The 17,032-nt window shown below is 34.3% G+C and overlaps 1 long non-coding RNA gene across 1 annotated transcript; it reads right to left on the bottom strand.

The window, feature by feature from the left end:
• Positions 1 to 354: 354 nt before the first annotated feature.
• Positions 355 to 7,751, bottom strand: LOC136064942 (uncharacterized). The gene is made up of 5 exons (XR_010626597.1): positions 7,333 to 7,751; positions 5,464 to 5,516; positions 5,266 to 5,366; positions 4,707 to 4,982; positions 355 to 618 (listed from the first exon to the last, which is right to left on the bottom strand). It is a non-coding gene; the product is annotated as an uncharacterized LOC136064942 (long non-coding RNA).
• Between the last annotated feature and the right edge of the window lie 9,281 nt (positions 7,752 to 17,032).

The raw sequence follows: 17,032 nt of genomic DNA, 5'->3' as shown, positions 1-17,032 counted from the left end.
AACATCATTACTAGCAATAGTCTTTAGGAATGGACATCTCTTTAAATATGCAATTCCATTTTAGCGTTCCACATGTGTGAAAAAGATAGTTACATGCCCTTAAAATGAATTAATCAAACATCATTACTAGCAATAGTCTTTAGGAATGGACATCTCTTTAAATATGCAATTCCATTTTAGCGTTCCACATGTGTGAAAAAGATAGTTACATGCCCTTAAAATGAATTAAGCAAACATCATTACTAGCAATAGTCTTTAGGAATGGACATCTCTTTAAATATGCAATTCCATTTTAGCGTTTCACATGTGTGAAAAAGATAGTTACATGCCCTTCAAATGAATTAATCAAATAAAAACAACTCAACAACAATCATCCAATATTACATAAAGCAGTCAACACTCCTAATATTAACTAAAACCACCTTATTACTCCATGCAAGCCACCTGCTTGCCCCAATTCAACAACCCACCACAAACACAAAGAGAGAGAGAGAGAGAGAGAGAGAGAGAGAGAGAGAGAGAGAGAGAGAGAGAGAGAGAGAGAGAGTACCTTAAGTCTTTCACCAAATGCAATATGCTTTGATCACACTCACTTATAGTGCCTCTTCTTTTTGCAATCTGCCAACAAAAAAAAGAATATATATAAACCTAAGCCAAGTCCAAGATATTTATGAGCAATTTGGTCACTCACAAATATGAATGAAATTTTTATGAAGCCAAGTCGAAGATATGTATGAGCAATTTGGTGCATTTACAATCCTAAAATTAAGAGATAAGTTAATGGATCTCATTGTATTAAAAATAACAAAAGCAAATAAATAAATATTTCTTTAACGAACTCATGTGTGTAATATTTATTTATTTACAATTAATATAGTAACTTAGAGAATTAAAATCAGTCTATGTGTCTCATGGAGCATGTAACTTTATTTATGGAGATGTGTGTTCTTTTATAGTCTTATTTTCTAATTGTTGGCCGTTTGCCAATTAATGTTGTGCATTTATATGATCCGCATTACGTTTGGGCCATTTATATGGCTATTCATTTGTTGGTTGGTGTTGAATGACGGTTCTAGACGATATTTTCCACACTTATCAATTGTTGTATTTACTGAAATTTCTTCCAACTGAATGAGTATGTAGCTGTTGGATAACGATCATCCATTATGTTATTAAATACCCTAGTTAGTTTCTATTTCATTCATTGTTGGACAGCTGGTGGTGGAAGATGGTCTTCTTGTATTGAAGACCTTCTAAGTAAGATCGTCATTCTACATGGAAGATAGACTTTCCTAATCTTCTCTATAATAACAATGTCAATATTCTAATTTCCAACCACATAATGGAATTGAGGAATAACTTTCGTTTCACATAAAAATAAATGAAAAATAATCAACAATGGAATGTATGACAATAACTTAGCTTAACTTACAAAGTATACTTAGTATTCTCATAAAACTCACGGCACCCCTAGTTATATGGTAATCTCCTCACAAATGCATCTTGATTTGGCTACCACTTTGCAGGTGTTTGCCTAGGCATAGTGGAGTTCAAGAGACCACAATTATCAGCTTTAAGGTCATATACTCTTGGTTTGAAGGTGTAAATTCTCTCATTGATGTACCTTTTATTTGTTTAATTTCTAGTTGTAAACGATTAGAAATCAATTTACTAATGTGTATAGGAAATGATTTGTCTAGAAATAATGATTCCAAATTTTATAATTCTGTCATTTATATTTTATATCTATTTAAAGAAAAAATACGTAATGCTTTTATGCAATAGGCATTTCTACTTGTATTGTGTAGCAAGTGAGTTTGTCAATTAGTAGATATATTGATATATAGTCATATTATTTATTTATTTATTTTGCTAAATACAGTCATGTAAGGTAGAATTGAACAAGTTACCAACCCTTTCAAGCAATCAGGCTCCGTTCTTTTCAAATGTCTATGACAGTTCTTTACTAAAGTTTTGTATCTTTTTTTTGTAATTGAAGGTTAGAGTCACGTGCTTATTAATTGATTGATCAGTTAGAAGCCATGTGCTTAACAGTTAGTTAGTTAGTTAGACTATTAGATCAGTGTAGCCAGCTAGCAGTTATTGTTAGTCAGTTAGTTGTGTCCAAGGATTGAAAGAGGCATGCAATGAGAATTCAGTCTAATTGAAAGGTCAAAAAGTTGCTGTTTAAGGCCTTAACACAACCCGCTAAGGCTGAGTTCTACAAGTTTCAGGCTTCACTATAAGTAGCTAGATTCACTTCTCTCTCCACTCTGATAGTATATGCATATGTGTAAAGTACTGTAATTTTGTAAAATTTGTATTGTTTGGTTTTATCATGCTGAAACAACAATCAAAGTTTTTTTTTTTTACCGGTTGAGATCTGTCTCTTTCAAGGACTGATAGTAAAGGTTCATTTTTAACCTCAACTATTATATCTATCTTTTTCTTTTTCTTTTTTCTGCTTTAATTTTTAATTTGTTTTACCATATATTTTTGTGCCACAACTATGCAACAATTCTGATACCTCAAGTTATGAGTGGTAAAAACGACGTACAATTATAATTTACCATTTATATTAAATTGAGTGGTTGTAGTTGAAGTTGAAAGTTGGAGACCTACAAAGAGAATGATATAAGAAGAGAGAGGCAAAGACCGATGGGTCAAAAGATTGAAACAATGATGGGGTCAGAAACATTTGAAACTAGTTCCATTTCCCACCTCCACTTTCAGCCTATTGGTAAAAATAAGACACAAAGTGTGACAAGGGAAGTCCATCTATTCAATTGTTCACACAAGAATAATACATAAAGCTAGGAAAAAAAAAATTTGTGTGGTCTGGTCTCTTGTAAGTATGAGACTCCATTAATATACTAATATTAATATAAACTTGAATTTGAGTTATGTAAATTTGTAAATAAGCGATATCAAATTATTACTTGTAATTTATTGATAATAAAAATAGTTCATTATATAGTCTAATTATATACTTTAGTTATTCATTATTAGTATAGATTTATGAAGATATAAATTAATTTAGTCATAGTTTTTATTTTATATATATATATATATATGTAAAAGAAATTCATTGGCACCATTCTTCCCATATTATATAAACATATTTTTGTAATTCCATAAGGGATTCACATGAATGTACTTCAATATATATATTACATGATTATTCAAGTATGATGAAGAGGAATGCAGCCCCAAATATTTATTTCAAATTTAGGATTCAATTGCCCCAACCAGGCATAATTTTGCTCAACCAATGCATTTGAGCACGCATGCATATCCAGAACAAGTAAGATTTCAGTTATGAATTGTAATTTTTTAGGCCTCAAAATTGAAATTGCAAATCAAAAAGGAGAATTTTATCTATTTTAAGGGCACGAAAAAAAAAAAATTAAGAACTCTTTGTCAACTTTTATTAATTATTGCGGTTAATTGTTCAAATTTTTATTTTCAATATTTTTATATTAAAAAAATAAACTAATGATTGAAAAATATTTTCCATAATTTTTATTTAAAAAAAATTAACGAAAATTGATGGATAGATCTTAATGTAATAAACTTGAATTTTAGAAGAATTAAATAAATAAAAGCAAAGTTAGAAAATTGAAGTAAATTCTAGTGAAACTTAAAGGGAAATTTTACCTTTTAACCAAAAAGACTAAACTCAAAACTTAGCCAAAATATAGGTACCATAAAGGGATTTTTGCCAAAAGCTAATTATATGTTTTAATATTTTTTTTTAATATATTTTAACTAGAGTTTTTTTTTTTTTTTTTTTTAAAAAAAAAAAACCTAAAACCATGGTTATCACTCCACTTAGATAAGCAACTTAGACAGATTTCAAATCTGTCCAAGATCAAAAGACTCCTATTTGGAAAAACTACACGAATTATTAGATCTCTGTTCAGGTTATGCCATGAAGAAGCATACAAGAGTAGACTTACATTCAGACCAAAATGAACAATTAAACAAATTCTTGACTGATCCAAATCTATAAAACAACCTCAAAATACAAAAATTATCGTTACAGGATCAACATACCTTCAAATCATGATCAGATGTTTTACCATTGCCACTTGAAAGCTGAATCATATCCTCATCATCATCAAGATCTCAAAATAATGAAATAAAGCTACCCTATTTTATTTTAATTTTTTTATAATTCTTGGTCCCATTTGGCCATATAATTGGATGTTCCTGAAGGGATTGGGAGACTGGTCATAGGTACTAGCCAATTAGAAAATATGGGTTGCTTTCAAACTTGGCGACTGTTACCCAAATGTCATATCTTATAATGATGTGCATTCAAAGTGAGTGGGAAATCTATACTCCAATCCCGGAAGAAATCGGTGCCCTTTGTGTAAATGAACTCATTATCCAACTAATAATTTATAGTTTTCTCAAACCAAAAAAATAAATAAATAAAAACAAATAATTTATATAAATAGTTGCCATTGGACAAAGACTATACTCATGTGCGACTTCTAGATGAACTCATTACCATTGCCACCAAATCTATGTCTCAAATAAAATACGAAAGCTGAATCATATCCTCATCATCATCAAATCATGACCAGATGTTTTACCATTGCCACCAAACATAAAACGGTTCAACAATATGGTTCGACAAATCTCAAATAATTGGAGCAGTGTAAAAAAAAAAAAAGGTAAGAATCAAATAGTATACATACCAAGGTTCTTGTTGAGGGTTTTGGTGAACTGGTTGAGAGCTGGTGGGACCTTGAGCCTCTGCTTGAGGATCCTCTTTTTCCTCTGAAGCTGAACAGTCTTAGGCCATTTGACGAATCGGGTCAGATCTCTCTTCAGTGGCAACACCCCAAACTGCTTAGGGCGCTTCTCGAACAATGGGTTCAACACCTTCTCCGTCTTCTTCTTCGATGTTGCTACATAAAACTGACTCAACTTTTTATACAACTCGCGCAACGCCTCAATTTCATTTACTGTAACTGTAAACAGATAAGCACAAAAACACCAAAAAATCTCATTCCAATCACTCATACACCATCACCAATTATTATAAAAAAAATCCAAAATAAAACAACAACAAAGTATTGGACGCACATGGGGTTATATTAGCTAGTCGGACGATGTCATCAAAGCAGTAATACACTAGGTGAAGTCTTTCCAGCAAAGATGACTTCACAAACTCACAAAAACATGAAAAATACAGTTATATTAGCTTCTAGATCACAATACATAGAACTTCACAAAAACATGAAAAATACAAACCTCCTGTGCAGTCCAATCTCCTTTCTTTATATCAGAAAGGTCGATCAAGGTCTAGAGGGAGATAAAAGCTTTAAACCGAGAGGGAGAGAAAGAGATTGAACCTAGATTAGAGAGAAAATAGAAATTTGTAGATTCCATTTTATGTGCAAAAAAATAGAAATTTGAAATAGTCAAAGTAGCACACAAATTGATTATTACCCACAGACGAGCAACTTCTCCCAATTGCATTCATGGCACACCTTCATCCCATCCTACAAATTGGTTCAAGGGGAAAAATATTACTTCCAAAGGTATACTCTATAAATCTGCTAAACCAAAAAGGATGAACTCCTTAACATGAAATATGAAGGAAAAAAAATTCAAGTTGTAGGATAAATCTGCCATTCTGCTATTTATAATGAATTCTCTTTAAACTGTATGAAACAACAGAACATAGTGGATATGAAAGCAATACCTAAAATATATACCCATTAAAAAAGAAACTTTTCCATCCCCTCAAGAAGTAATGGTAATGGATGAGTTAAAGTGGATATTTAAATAGACTTTAAAAAAAAAAAAGAAAAAAAAAAAAAGCAAGCAGTCATATCATTTATCTTTTGACTTTTGATCCATATAGAAAATATGCAACTTACTACAATGTTTAACCATTAGTTCTCATATGACAGCACCGAATATTCAAACCTTCCACATAATCAACAACAGTAGCAGATAGGCAAATTTTATCAGGCTAAGAGCAACAAAGAAGAGAAAACGGGTGATCAAGGTTGATGGGACAAAACAAGGTCAAGCTTCAATTTGGAGTATCAAGCCTATCTTTCTACCCATGAACCGAATACTGGTAAACTTTTGTGACAACACACGCATATACTAGATCTCGAACCCACGACCTCATTCCCTACCCTCCTTTTGCAAGTAAAAGAGACATCATTTGAGCTAGAGTTCATTGCCTAAATACTACTAAAGTTATCAGACTAAAAAACAAAATCATCCAAGAAACAAAATAAATACCCCCAAAAAAAAAGGAAGAACATTAAAGGAATCAAAAAGACACAAAACCTCAGAATTCAATGAAATTAGTCTCTTCAATCATGGTCTGCTAACTTAATCTATAATCCCCACACAAAAGTACTCAAATTTGAAAATTATAGAACAAATTACAAGAAATTTTACGTTTGAATCTTATCAACAACCAACCAAAAAAAAAAATTCTGTCTCCAAACATTGGTTCTTGAGCAATTAGTAAACTACTGTGACAACGTATAGGGCAGCCATATGGCTGAAGGATTACTCTTACCCTTTTATTTAGCCAAAAATAATTTTGCAGACTAAAATGTACTATTGCAAACATACCAGCCAGAATAAGGCAATACAGCAATAGTAAGAAACTAAACAACAGAACCAAAAAGTAATGCACAATGGTTATATGCTTTCTCCCAAGTGACACATTAAAGGACTTGTGTTTTGGTTAAAAAAAAATTCTTTTCTTTTTGGTGGAAATCACCCTGCTTCAGAAAATTGGTACTACACTGTTGTGGTAGCATAGATAAAGATATAAAATTCAAAACTCAACTGTCTTGACCAAGATTTCAACACTATAATGTGATAACTAGACTCCTAATCATAAACCTGTACATAAAGCTTCAAGGCCCTCTCCAGGGATAAAAATCCAAACCCACACGAATCACCAGACCTTAACCCAAGCTGGTATAAACGGGCCAAATAATATAAAGAAAACAAACAAGTACAGGACTATAGTTTATTCAATGTGATATTTCAACAAACTAAACAAAAATTTCAATTTCCATGCTTTACCATTATTTTCCCACCTCCCAAACATAAAACAAAACAAAAAAACATTCAATAACCAATAAGCATACATCAAAAATGAACGCCCAAAAAGCTTAATACAGCTACAAACTCCACACAATCTTAACTTTCCACGCTATTCCACAAATTTCCTAGCACCCAAACAGAAAACACAATCACAAAGCTTAAAACATTCACAAACCCTAGATTCAAAGAAACCACATGCTAATTTAACAGATCGAGAACAAAATGAAACCTTACTTAGATTGAGTTGAAATCGAAGATCTGAGAGGGAACTCACCGGTCTTCTAGTGTGTGAGTAGAGAGAGGGACTGATTGGTGATTCGTAAATTGTAATGGATGTGTTTTGGTGGTTGTTTTGTAATTGGTGATTTGTGATGGCTGGGTTTTGTGATTTAATGGTTGTTTTGTAGTGGTGGTGGCTAATGGTGGGTTGATTTTGGGTTGGGGTTTACGGTGGTGGCAGGTGGGTGGGTGATGTGCCTAGTGGTGACTGTGGGTTTGTTGTGGGTTGGGTTGACTGTGGGTTTACGGTTTGTTTTTCTTTGTGATTTGGTGATTGTGGTTGTGGGTGATGGTGGTTGGGTGGTGGTGGTGGCGGCTGTGGTTGTGGGTGGTGGTGTCTGCGGCTGTGGGTTTGTTGTGGGTTGGGTTTGTTGTGGGTTGGGTTGACTGTGGGTTTACGGTTTGTTTTTCTTTGTGATTTGGTGATTGTGGTTGTGGGTGATGGTGGTTGGGTGGTGGTGGTGGCGGTTGTGGTTGTGGGTGGTGGTGGCTGCGGCTGTGGGTTTGTTGTGGGTTGGGTTTGTTGTGGGTTTGTTGCGGGTTGGGTTGACTGTGGGTTTACGGTTTGTTTTTCTTTGTGATTGGTGATTGTGGTTGTGGGTGATGGTGGTTGGGTGGTGGTGGTGGCGGCTGTGGTTGTGGTTGTGGGTGGTGGTGGCTGCGGCTGTGGGTTTGTGGGTAGTGGTAGAGACGAGACTGAGAAATTTTCGAAGAGTCTGAGAGTCTGTGTGGGAGAGTAATGAAAAGGCTAAAAACGAAAAGGCGCTAAAATGAAAAGGAAAAAAAAAAAACAGAGGGAAAATTTCAGGACACAGCGGGGGCAATTTAGGGGTCTATTGCGGCAGGGCATGTGACCCGCCGTTATATCTCAGTTTAACGCCATTATAACGAGCATATTACGGCGGGTCATTGGCCTGCCGCTGTATTTCGCCGCAATATACAAGACCTATTGCGGCGGGTCATTGGCCCGCCGCAATAGACCCCTTGTACAGCGGCTGGCCAAAATTGCGCCGCAATAGGCTACATGTAGCGGCTGTTTTCTCACCCGCCGCAATAGGTCCACCGCAATAGATCGATTTTTTTGTAGTGGCATCTACAATTTTTCGATTCCAACTTTACAATAATTAATCAACTTTGAACAAGCTTAAACAAGACTAAACATATTGTTTTGATCATGGTTTGCCAATATTACAAATTAGAGTTCTAAATATATAAATTCCTAAACCTTTAGAACCTAACAAACTCCCCCTTTGGCAATCCGTGACAAAACACAAATTAAAAGCTCAAAGTTTACAAGTAAACAGCCTTTACAAAAATAATGCTCATAAACTCAAATTCAATCCTAACTACTATCCGTTAGTTGCAAGTGTAGACAGCAGCTCAGTTGAATCAACCTGTATATTCCTGAAATACTCAACAAATGCATAAACGCATGTGTGATAGAAAAGAGTAAAACAACAGGCATAACATTCTTGTAAGATTCACACAACATAGAATAAAGACATATATTAATGATCATCTCACAAATATTAATCAATAAGCAGTGAATCACAAAGCAACAAGAATCAATGAATATATCATGTAAATCAATCAAAGTAATGAATATATCATGTATATCAATCAAAGTTACTCCCTCTAACATGAATATCCCTAAAAATGATATACAAAGTGAAGCACCTAGATACAATCTAAAAACTCCACAAGCTCCTCAATAACAAAAAGTCTCCCTCTAACTACAAAAACCCCTCTACAAGTCAAAACTCCACTCCCCCTTTATGTGACGGAATGACAAAGGGCAATCACAAGTCAGCATCAAAAGGAGGTGGTGAGGGTGAATGAAGATGCGCAAGGTCGGCTCGTAGAGCGCGAATCTCATCAAGCAAGTCCACCAAAATCGGACCATGAGCCGCCTGAACGGTCATGACAGTCTCCAAGGTACGAAGAACATCAAAGTCGGTCGAAGGAGGTGGAGGAACATTAGCAGCAATAGCATCACCAACAGGATCAGGAACATCCTCACCAGCAGGACCTGTAGAAGAAGAAGGAGGAGGTGCGCTACTAGAAGGCTCAGACCTAAGGTGTTTAGAACCAGCTCTCGGATGAGCGGCCCTCTGTCTAAGAAAAGATGCACCTATGGGAGCAATCACATGAACGGGCTCAGAGGAAGGGAAGCCACTAAGATCAAGATAAAGCAAAATCCTATGAATAAAAATAGGATGAAACAAGAGCATGAGCAGTAGATGAACTCCTATAAACATCGTTCAAAGAATGAAGAAATAGATGAGGAAAACTGATAGGAGCATCAGTAACCAGAGCGTACAAAAATACACACCGTTCGAGAGGAATGGTGTGAACATGAGATATGGGCCAGATAGAATGATAGGCTATCATAAAGAACAGATAGTGCAACCCGGAAAGCTCAGCAGAAGTGATCCTAGGATCAGAACCCCACTGGATAGAAGTCCCAGTGATGTAAGACAAGACATCACTCAACTCGGGAGACTTATCATAAGGATAGACAGGATTTTGGACCACGGGTACCCTTAAAGCATCAGCCACTACCCGGGAAGTAATGGTGTACTCTACGCCTCATATCCAACTCTTTACCGAAGTGTTGGAATCATAGATGCGGATAGAGATGTTTGAAAAGAACTCTCTAATCAAGGCAGAAGGTGGAGGAGGATTAGAAATATCCACCAAGGGTAACCAGCCCCGATGCTCAAAGTTTGCCCTAATGGCAGGATCAAGTTCATCTAAGAGAACAGAACGCTCAGCCCAAATCTTTCTCTTAAGGTTTAGCTTCTCAAAAATCTCTTGGTTTTTCTCACTTAGAAACTTCTCACGGTCAAAAGAAGGAGGGGATGGAGAAGAGGAGGGAATAGTCCTACGGGCTCTAGTCTTCCTAGGCATGATGCTAAGGAAAGCATAGAGACACAAAGAGAAAACCAAAAGAAAAGAATAAAACAAAACTAACGGCAGACTGCAAGTTAGCACAATAAAAATAGAACAAAATCTATATGATGCATGAACATTAACAATGTTATGATGCATGAACTAATGCAGTAAACACAGTTCTAATTAGGTTCAATTTCACAAAATTGGCTCAAATATAGAGTTTCTAACAAAAACCCTAAAAAATTTGAAAAACCACTTGAAAATTTTGAAACAAAATGATGAATTGATCATCACACATTGTTGAAAACAAATTATAATAACCAATTTCATCAAAACAACAAGCCAATTTCATCAATTAAACCCAATTGAGCAAAAATCCCCAATTCGGATCAATTACAAGCCCTAGAATTTTCAATTGCTCACAAAACCCAAAATTAATCAAATTAAACTTTCAAGATCATGTTTATAGCATGTCCCCACAAAAACCCATTGATCAATTACAAAAAATTAGGCTTGAATCAACAAAAATCCCAAAAAGAGAAAGGTCCGAAAATTTAAAGAATAATGCATGAAAAATGCATGAAATAAGTAAATAAACTCAAAAGAAAGGGTAAGATAGTCATACCGGCTTGAGGAAAGAGAAACCTTGCAAAAAATCTGGAGGAAAACGACAAAAATTTGGACTTTTATCCTTGTCGAGTCGGAGAGAGAAAGAAAAAGTTTGAAAACTTTTTGAAAAAGTGTTTGAATCAGTCAAGAACAGTGTTTTTAAAAACCTGATTCGCGACTTTCGATTAATCGAAAAATACATTCGATTGATCGAGTCAAACAGTCATTTTTAAACAAATTAAAGCACTTTTTCGATTGATCGAAAATCAGAATGGATCGATCAAACTGGGCAGAGGCTCACAAAAGTTTTGAGAAAAATCACAGTTTTGAAAATCACAAACCATATTTTGAAAACAACTCCTTAAAGCATTAAACTAATTGAAACAAAATGCATGAGTATGAGATGGAATGCTTTTCCAAAAACCCAAGTTTTAATCCCAATTTCTCCAAAGAAAATTTTAGCCATTCTTCTTTTTAAATTTTCAAGCAAAAAAAATGTTTTGCTTCTCAAAGTATTTGCAAACTTGGTTGGTTAGACCAAAAACACACACAATAACATGTACAAAGTTTAGCAAAGAGTAACTTATATAGTGTGTGCAACTAGCAAAAACTTGAGATACATGTGAGGTGATATGTGAATAGCAATTAATCACAAAGTCTACACAATCCATCACATAGAATTTAAAAGAGACTATCACCTAAAGAGTTACATCCTATAACTCCCACATCTCCTAGAACGAAAGTTTACAATCATGTAAATTTCTTGTATTTTTGCCTCATTTTTTTTTTTTTTTGTGAGATGGCATCAAGCCTAATAGTACACACCAATTTTATATATGTGAGATGACATCAAGCCTAATAGTACACACCAATTTAAGCATTAAGCAATTAAGCTGAGGCAACACCTTATGTTCTTTTTGTGCATGTGCTACACTTTCTCGAGCACAGAATCTTATGATATGCACTAAGGTGTTCATGATTGGCTAGTGAACAGTGACGAGATGGTTATTTATGCCTTTCTCAAAAGGATCAAGTTCGACAGTCAAATAACACGTGACTTTAAGATCAAGACAAAGTGATCAATAACCATAAACATCTTTCCCACACAACATGAACTACAAAGTTTCAACTAGTCAAGTGCAATAAATAAGCTCATCAAAACTAAACAAGGTACATAAGACATGTTATGTGAAAATAAATTGACCAACCTTGTTTTCAAAACCAAGAGAAATAGTGCCAAACATAATTTGCTTTTCCTTTTTTTTTTTTTTTTTTTTTTTTTTTTTTTTTTTTTTTTCACGCGTTTTGCTTTAGGGGACAATTATCACTGTTTACGTACTGTAGTTGCACTGTTTATGTACTGTAGCAGTACTGTTCATGGGATCTACATTCATTTTATTAAAAAAATATTAAAAATAGGTTTCACGGTACTATTTACGGATCATAGATTGCTATTATTCGATTCCCCAACACGGGAATGATTTATGACTTTCAATGTTATATGGATTACCAGTCACGGTCGAAGTGGAATGGACTTAGCCTCGTGTAAGAGTTGTTTCATGTAATGGTTACTCATAATACCACCTCAGTTTTCAATGCTATTATATTTAAAAAATTTCTCTTAAGTATTTAATTAATGAAAAAAAAAATTGAAAGATAATCTCACATAAAAATTTCATATTAATTTTCTAAACTATTTTCAATTTAGAAAATTATATCTATAATAACAAAATTTTAATGAAATTGGACGAACATTGTATTCACTGTTTTAATTATATTGATATTTGTGTATTAATTTACTTGTTTTATTTTAAATCTTAATATTTGTGCTTACACAAGCCAACACACACTCTTTCAATGCATAGGCAATTATAAAAATTTTCTAACAAAACCTAATTAAATTTCTTGATATTTCATTATGTATATACAAGCCTTTTTAAAAAAATAAAATTAATTGTAACCTTTTTTTCATTTATGGATCACAAATGTAGGAAATATCTTTACTTTTCAACAATTTTCCACCGATGATATATTAATGTATAAATGTGTATTTGTATGTTTTGGGTTAAAATTATATAATTTATCGTTTTGTTACAAATTCTTTCCAGTTGACTGTTTTAGTTCTTATTACTTTCCAAGCAAAATGTAAGTCTATGACCAAAAAATAAATAAATAATCCAAAAGAACTAAGATTTGGGACACTCAGTTATAAATTGGGACGATGTTGGTCAACTGCCCTAATAGCAATAGCCATTTGGCAAGATTTGACTTCAAAATGGAAAAAATGTATAACTAACGAACGTATATCTTCGTAAACATATATGTTGTGCACGCTTTATAAATACTTAAAGATCAATTTGGACAACAAAATGGCACTCATGTAAATATTGAGTAGTAATTTTATATTATTAAACTCATTGGAAAATAACATATCAATTATATTATGCTCATTTGTTTAGAATTTTTAATATACAAATACATAGTGTTTATATTTTTCATAATAATATTCCACTTATAAGTTAAGGTTGTGATTTTTAATAATTATGAGAGGTAAAATGCCTTGACATCCACTGAACTTTGGAGTCGCTTTATAAAAACAATTTTAAACCAAGAACTTTGTAGCTAAATTGACATCTCTATATATACAAAGTACTTGGGGATCTGGAGGGAGGGAAATGGTTCGAGGTGTCAATTTTAAACCATAGACATAGAGTAATCATTTGTTTGTTTGAACCTTTTGAAGTTAATTTAAAAATAATACTCCTTCCGTTCCACTTTTTNAGGATTTTCCAAGCAGTATGAGCAACCTCAACATTAGAGATCCTCTTAAATTCCTCCATAGAAACAGCATTGAAGATGGCATTCATAGCTTTGCTATTGAAGCTAGCTGCTTCTTTTTCAGAAGTTTGCCACTCACTCACAGGAGTAATAGACTTCTCCCACCCGTATTCAACGGAATTCTAAACTCTCTCATCAATGGATTTCAGGAATGCTTTCATCCTTACTTTCCAATAAGCATAGTTATTCCCATCAAAGTGAGGAGGAACAACAAGAGAGTGTCCATACTCCATGACAACAGGGGTCAAGGATCAGCACAGAGATTAAAAAATCTCTAACAAAAGAGCTACCCGCTCTGATACCACTTGAACGGTTTTAGACCCCTTAACACACAACCAGATTGAGTAGCCTAGTTAATTAGCCAAGTTGTTACTTAGTCAAATTAAGCAATTCTAGGTTAAAACAATCAAACAATCATATCAAGAATACAAAGCAGCAGAATAATAAATAACACAAGATATGGTCACCCAGGAAAACCAAACCGGTAAAAAACCTGGGGAGGATTTTACCCATCGATCCTCAAGGCAAAACTGAATTCACTATGAAAGAATCGAAGTTTATACAAAAGGACTTACAAGCTACCTGCTCGACTTCCTAATGCTACTACCAGTAGAACTTACTGACACGACCACGTGCAAGCTCCGAATCCACGGACTCCTTCTTTCTTGAATTCTTCAATCAGCTACAAGCACCCACGCTTGATATTCTTTAAACTTCAATGGTAGCAACCTTGTTAATCATTAAGATGTTGAAGTAATCTTTATCTTGAAAACCCTAAACTTTGTGTAAAGGAAAGCTCCTCTAGATCTCACAAGAGATTTACACAAAACAGCAATGTATGAGTAACAATACAACTGGAGCAACTTTAAAAATGTGGCTAGGGTTTTGCCTTATATACCTAGGGCAAAAACATAAAACCCTAAACATTTTAATGAGTTAAGGCTGAGTTGGAAAAACTGCAGAAAACGCAATCTGGTCAACTTTCGATCGATCGAGTCTATTCTTCGATCGATTGAGCCAGACTGAAATGCCCCAATGCATCTACAGTTTCTCGATTCCAACTTTACAATAATTAATCAACTTTAAGCAAGCTTAAACAAGACTAAACATATTGTTTTGATCATGGTTTGCCAATATTACAAATTAGAGTTCTAAATACATAAATTTCTAAACTTTAGAACCTAACAGAAAGGATATGTATAAGGTCCTTTTTCTTTATGAGATTCAGACTCAAGTGATGTAGGAATATCTGCTGATACTTCTACAACACTTGGAGTACTTGGAAAAACGAGCTCTTGATTAACTTCTTCTTGAACAACCTTAGGCTCTAAAGGAAGAATTTCCTTAGGTATTTCCTCACTACTTTTCTTAGAACCAGAATTTAAAGCTTTATCAATAACAACATTCACGGTTTCCATGAACATCTTGGTTCTTTTGTTGTACACCTGATAAGCTTTGCTTATGGAGGAGTATCCCAAAAATATTCCTTTATCGCTTCGAGAGTCAAACTTTCCCACATTCTCTCTGGCCTTAAGGATGAAACAAGTACTTCTAAAGATTCTGAAATACTTCACATTCGACTTTCTTCCCTTCCATAATTCATAGGGAGTCTTCTTTGTTCCGGATCTGAAATATAACCAGCTAACCATATGACATGCGGCGTTGACTGCTTCTCCCCATAAATTTATGGCCACATCTTTATGTGTAATGTGGCTCTAGCCACCTCTTGAATGACTCTGATATTTCTTTCTACTGCATCATTTTGCTCAGCAGTAATAGGAGTAAATAATTCTTGAGATATACCAGATCTAGTGCAAAAAGATTCCATGTATGAGTTTTCGAATTTTTTACCATGATCACTTCGAATTTGATCAATCTTCATGTTCTTCTCATTTTACAGTCTTGTACACAAAGCTTCAATGTGCTCAAGAGCATTTGACTTGGATCTTAGAAGAATGACTTAAGTGTACCTGGTGAAATCATCTACTACAATCATGATGTATCTCTTTCCTCCAAGAGATTTGGTTCTAGTTGGACCCATGAGATCCAAATGTAGTAGTTCCAGAGGTCTAGATGTAGTTGATGTCTGAGTACTTGTATGTTTTACATTCGTTCGTTTCCCAAGCTGACATGGTCCACACACAACATTGCTAACCCTACTGAGGTTTGGTATTCCCAACACTGATTCATGCTTAGATACAATTGATAGATGTTTGTAGCTAGCATGTTCCATTCTTTGGTGCCATGGCAAATGAATACTATTGCACACAATATCAGCATCAGGTACCCATCCATAGCAGTTATCTAGAGTGCGGACTTTGCTTATGAGTTTCTTTCTAGACTCATTCAAAACGAAACACTTCCCTTTTGAGAACAACACCATGAAGTCTTGATCACATATCTGACTTATGCTTAACAAGTTCACTCTTAGACCTTCTGCATACAACACATTTGTAATGTCTAGCAGTCCAGGTAGAGAGATGGTTCCCTTCCCTTTAATTTTTGATTTGCTCCCATCACCAAAAAGTGACATTTCCACCTTTCTTGGACTCAAAAATCTCAAAGAGAGAATGGTCTCCAGTCATGTGTCTCGAGCATCCACTATGAAGGTACCATAAACATGTGTTCATTACCTTAAATGCAGACTTCATCATAAAGCACACTTTATGCTTACTTGACAAACTAGTAGGAATGGTTTTCTCTCTCTTTTGCCACTAATGAATAAAACTTTTAAGTTTCACCCTTCTCAGATGAGCTGCATTGCACACATCTTTATTTTGAGACAGTCTAGTTTCTTCCTTGTCACACTACGACCATTTTCAACAATCATCAAGATAGCTTTCAAATAACTTTTAGACTTACATTTTCTAAAACACTTAATCAAAGAGAGATTAGAAAAGAAAGATGTATTTGTAATAAAAGATCTTTTCATGCCGCTTGTAGCCATGACAATAGGGGTCAATGGATTACACAACAAAGATTAAACCTAATCAAAGTGTGCCCACTCTAATACCACTTGATAGGACAAAAATGTATTGACCTCTTTGGAAAATTAATTAATTAATTATTCAAGTGAATTAATTAAGTCAATTTAACATGCAATAGCGAGGTAGCCCAAACAAATCACCAACTAAGTTAAATGCAGCAGAAAATAAATTTGACATAGGTGATTTGTTTATGAATGGGGAAAATTGAATGTTCAAAAAGTGTGTAAACACCTATGAACGTTTTGACCCCCAAATTATAAATTACCAATTCAAACTTATTATTAAACAATGTATGTGTAGAATATGAAAATAAGTTAAAACAGAGT

The sequence above is a fragment of the Quercus suber genome, unplaced genomic scaffold, assembly GCF_002906115.3.
Source record: "Quercus suber isolate HL8 unplaced genomic scaffold, Cork oak 2.0 scaffold_804, whole genome shotgun sequence".
NCBI classification, from domain to species: Eukaryota; Viridiplantae; Streptophyta; class Magnoliopsida; order Fagales; family Fagaceae; genus Quercus; species Quercus suber.
The sequence above is the reverse complement of the archived record's forward strand: the minus strand, read 5'-3'. Positions and strand labels throughout refer to the sequence as shown.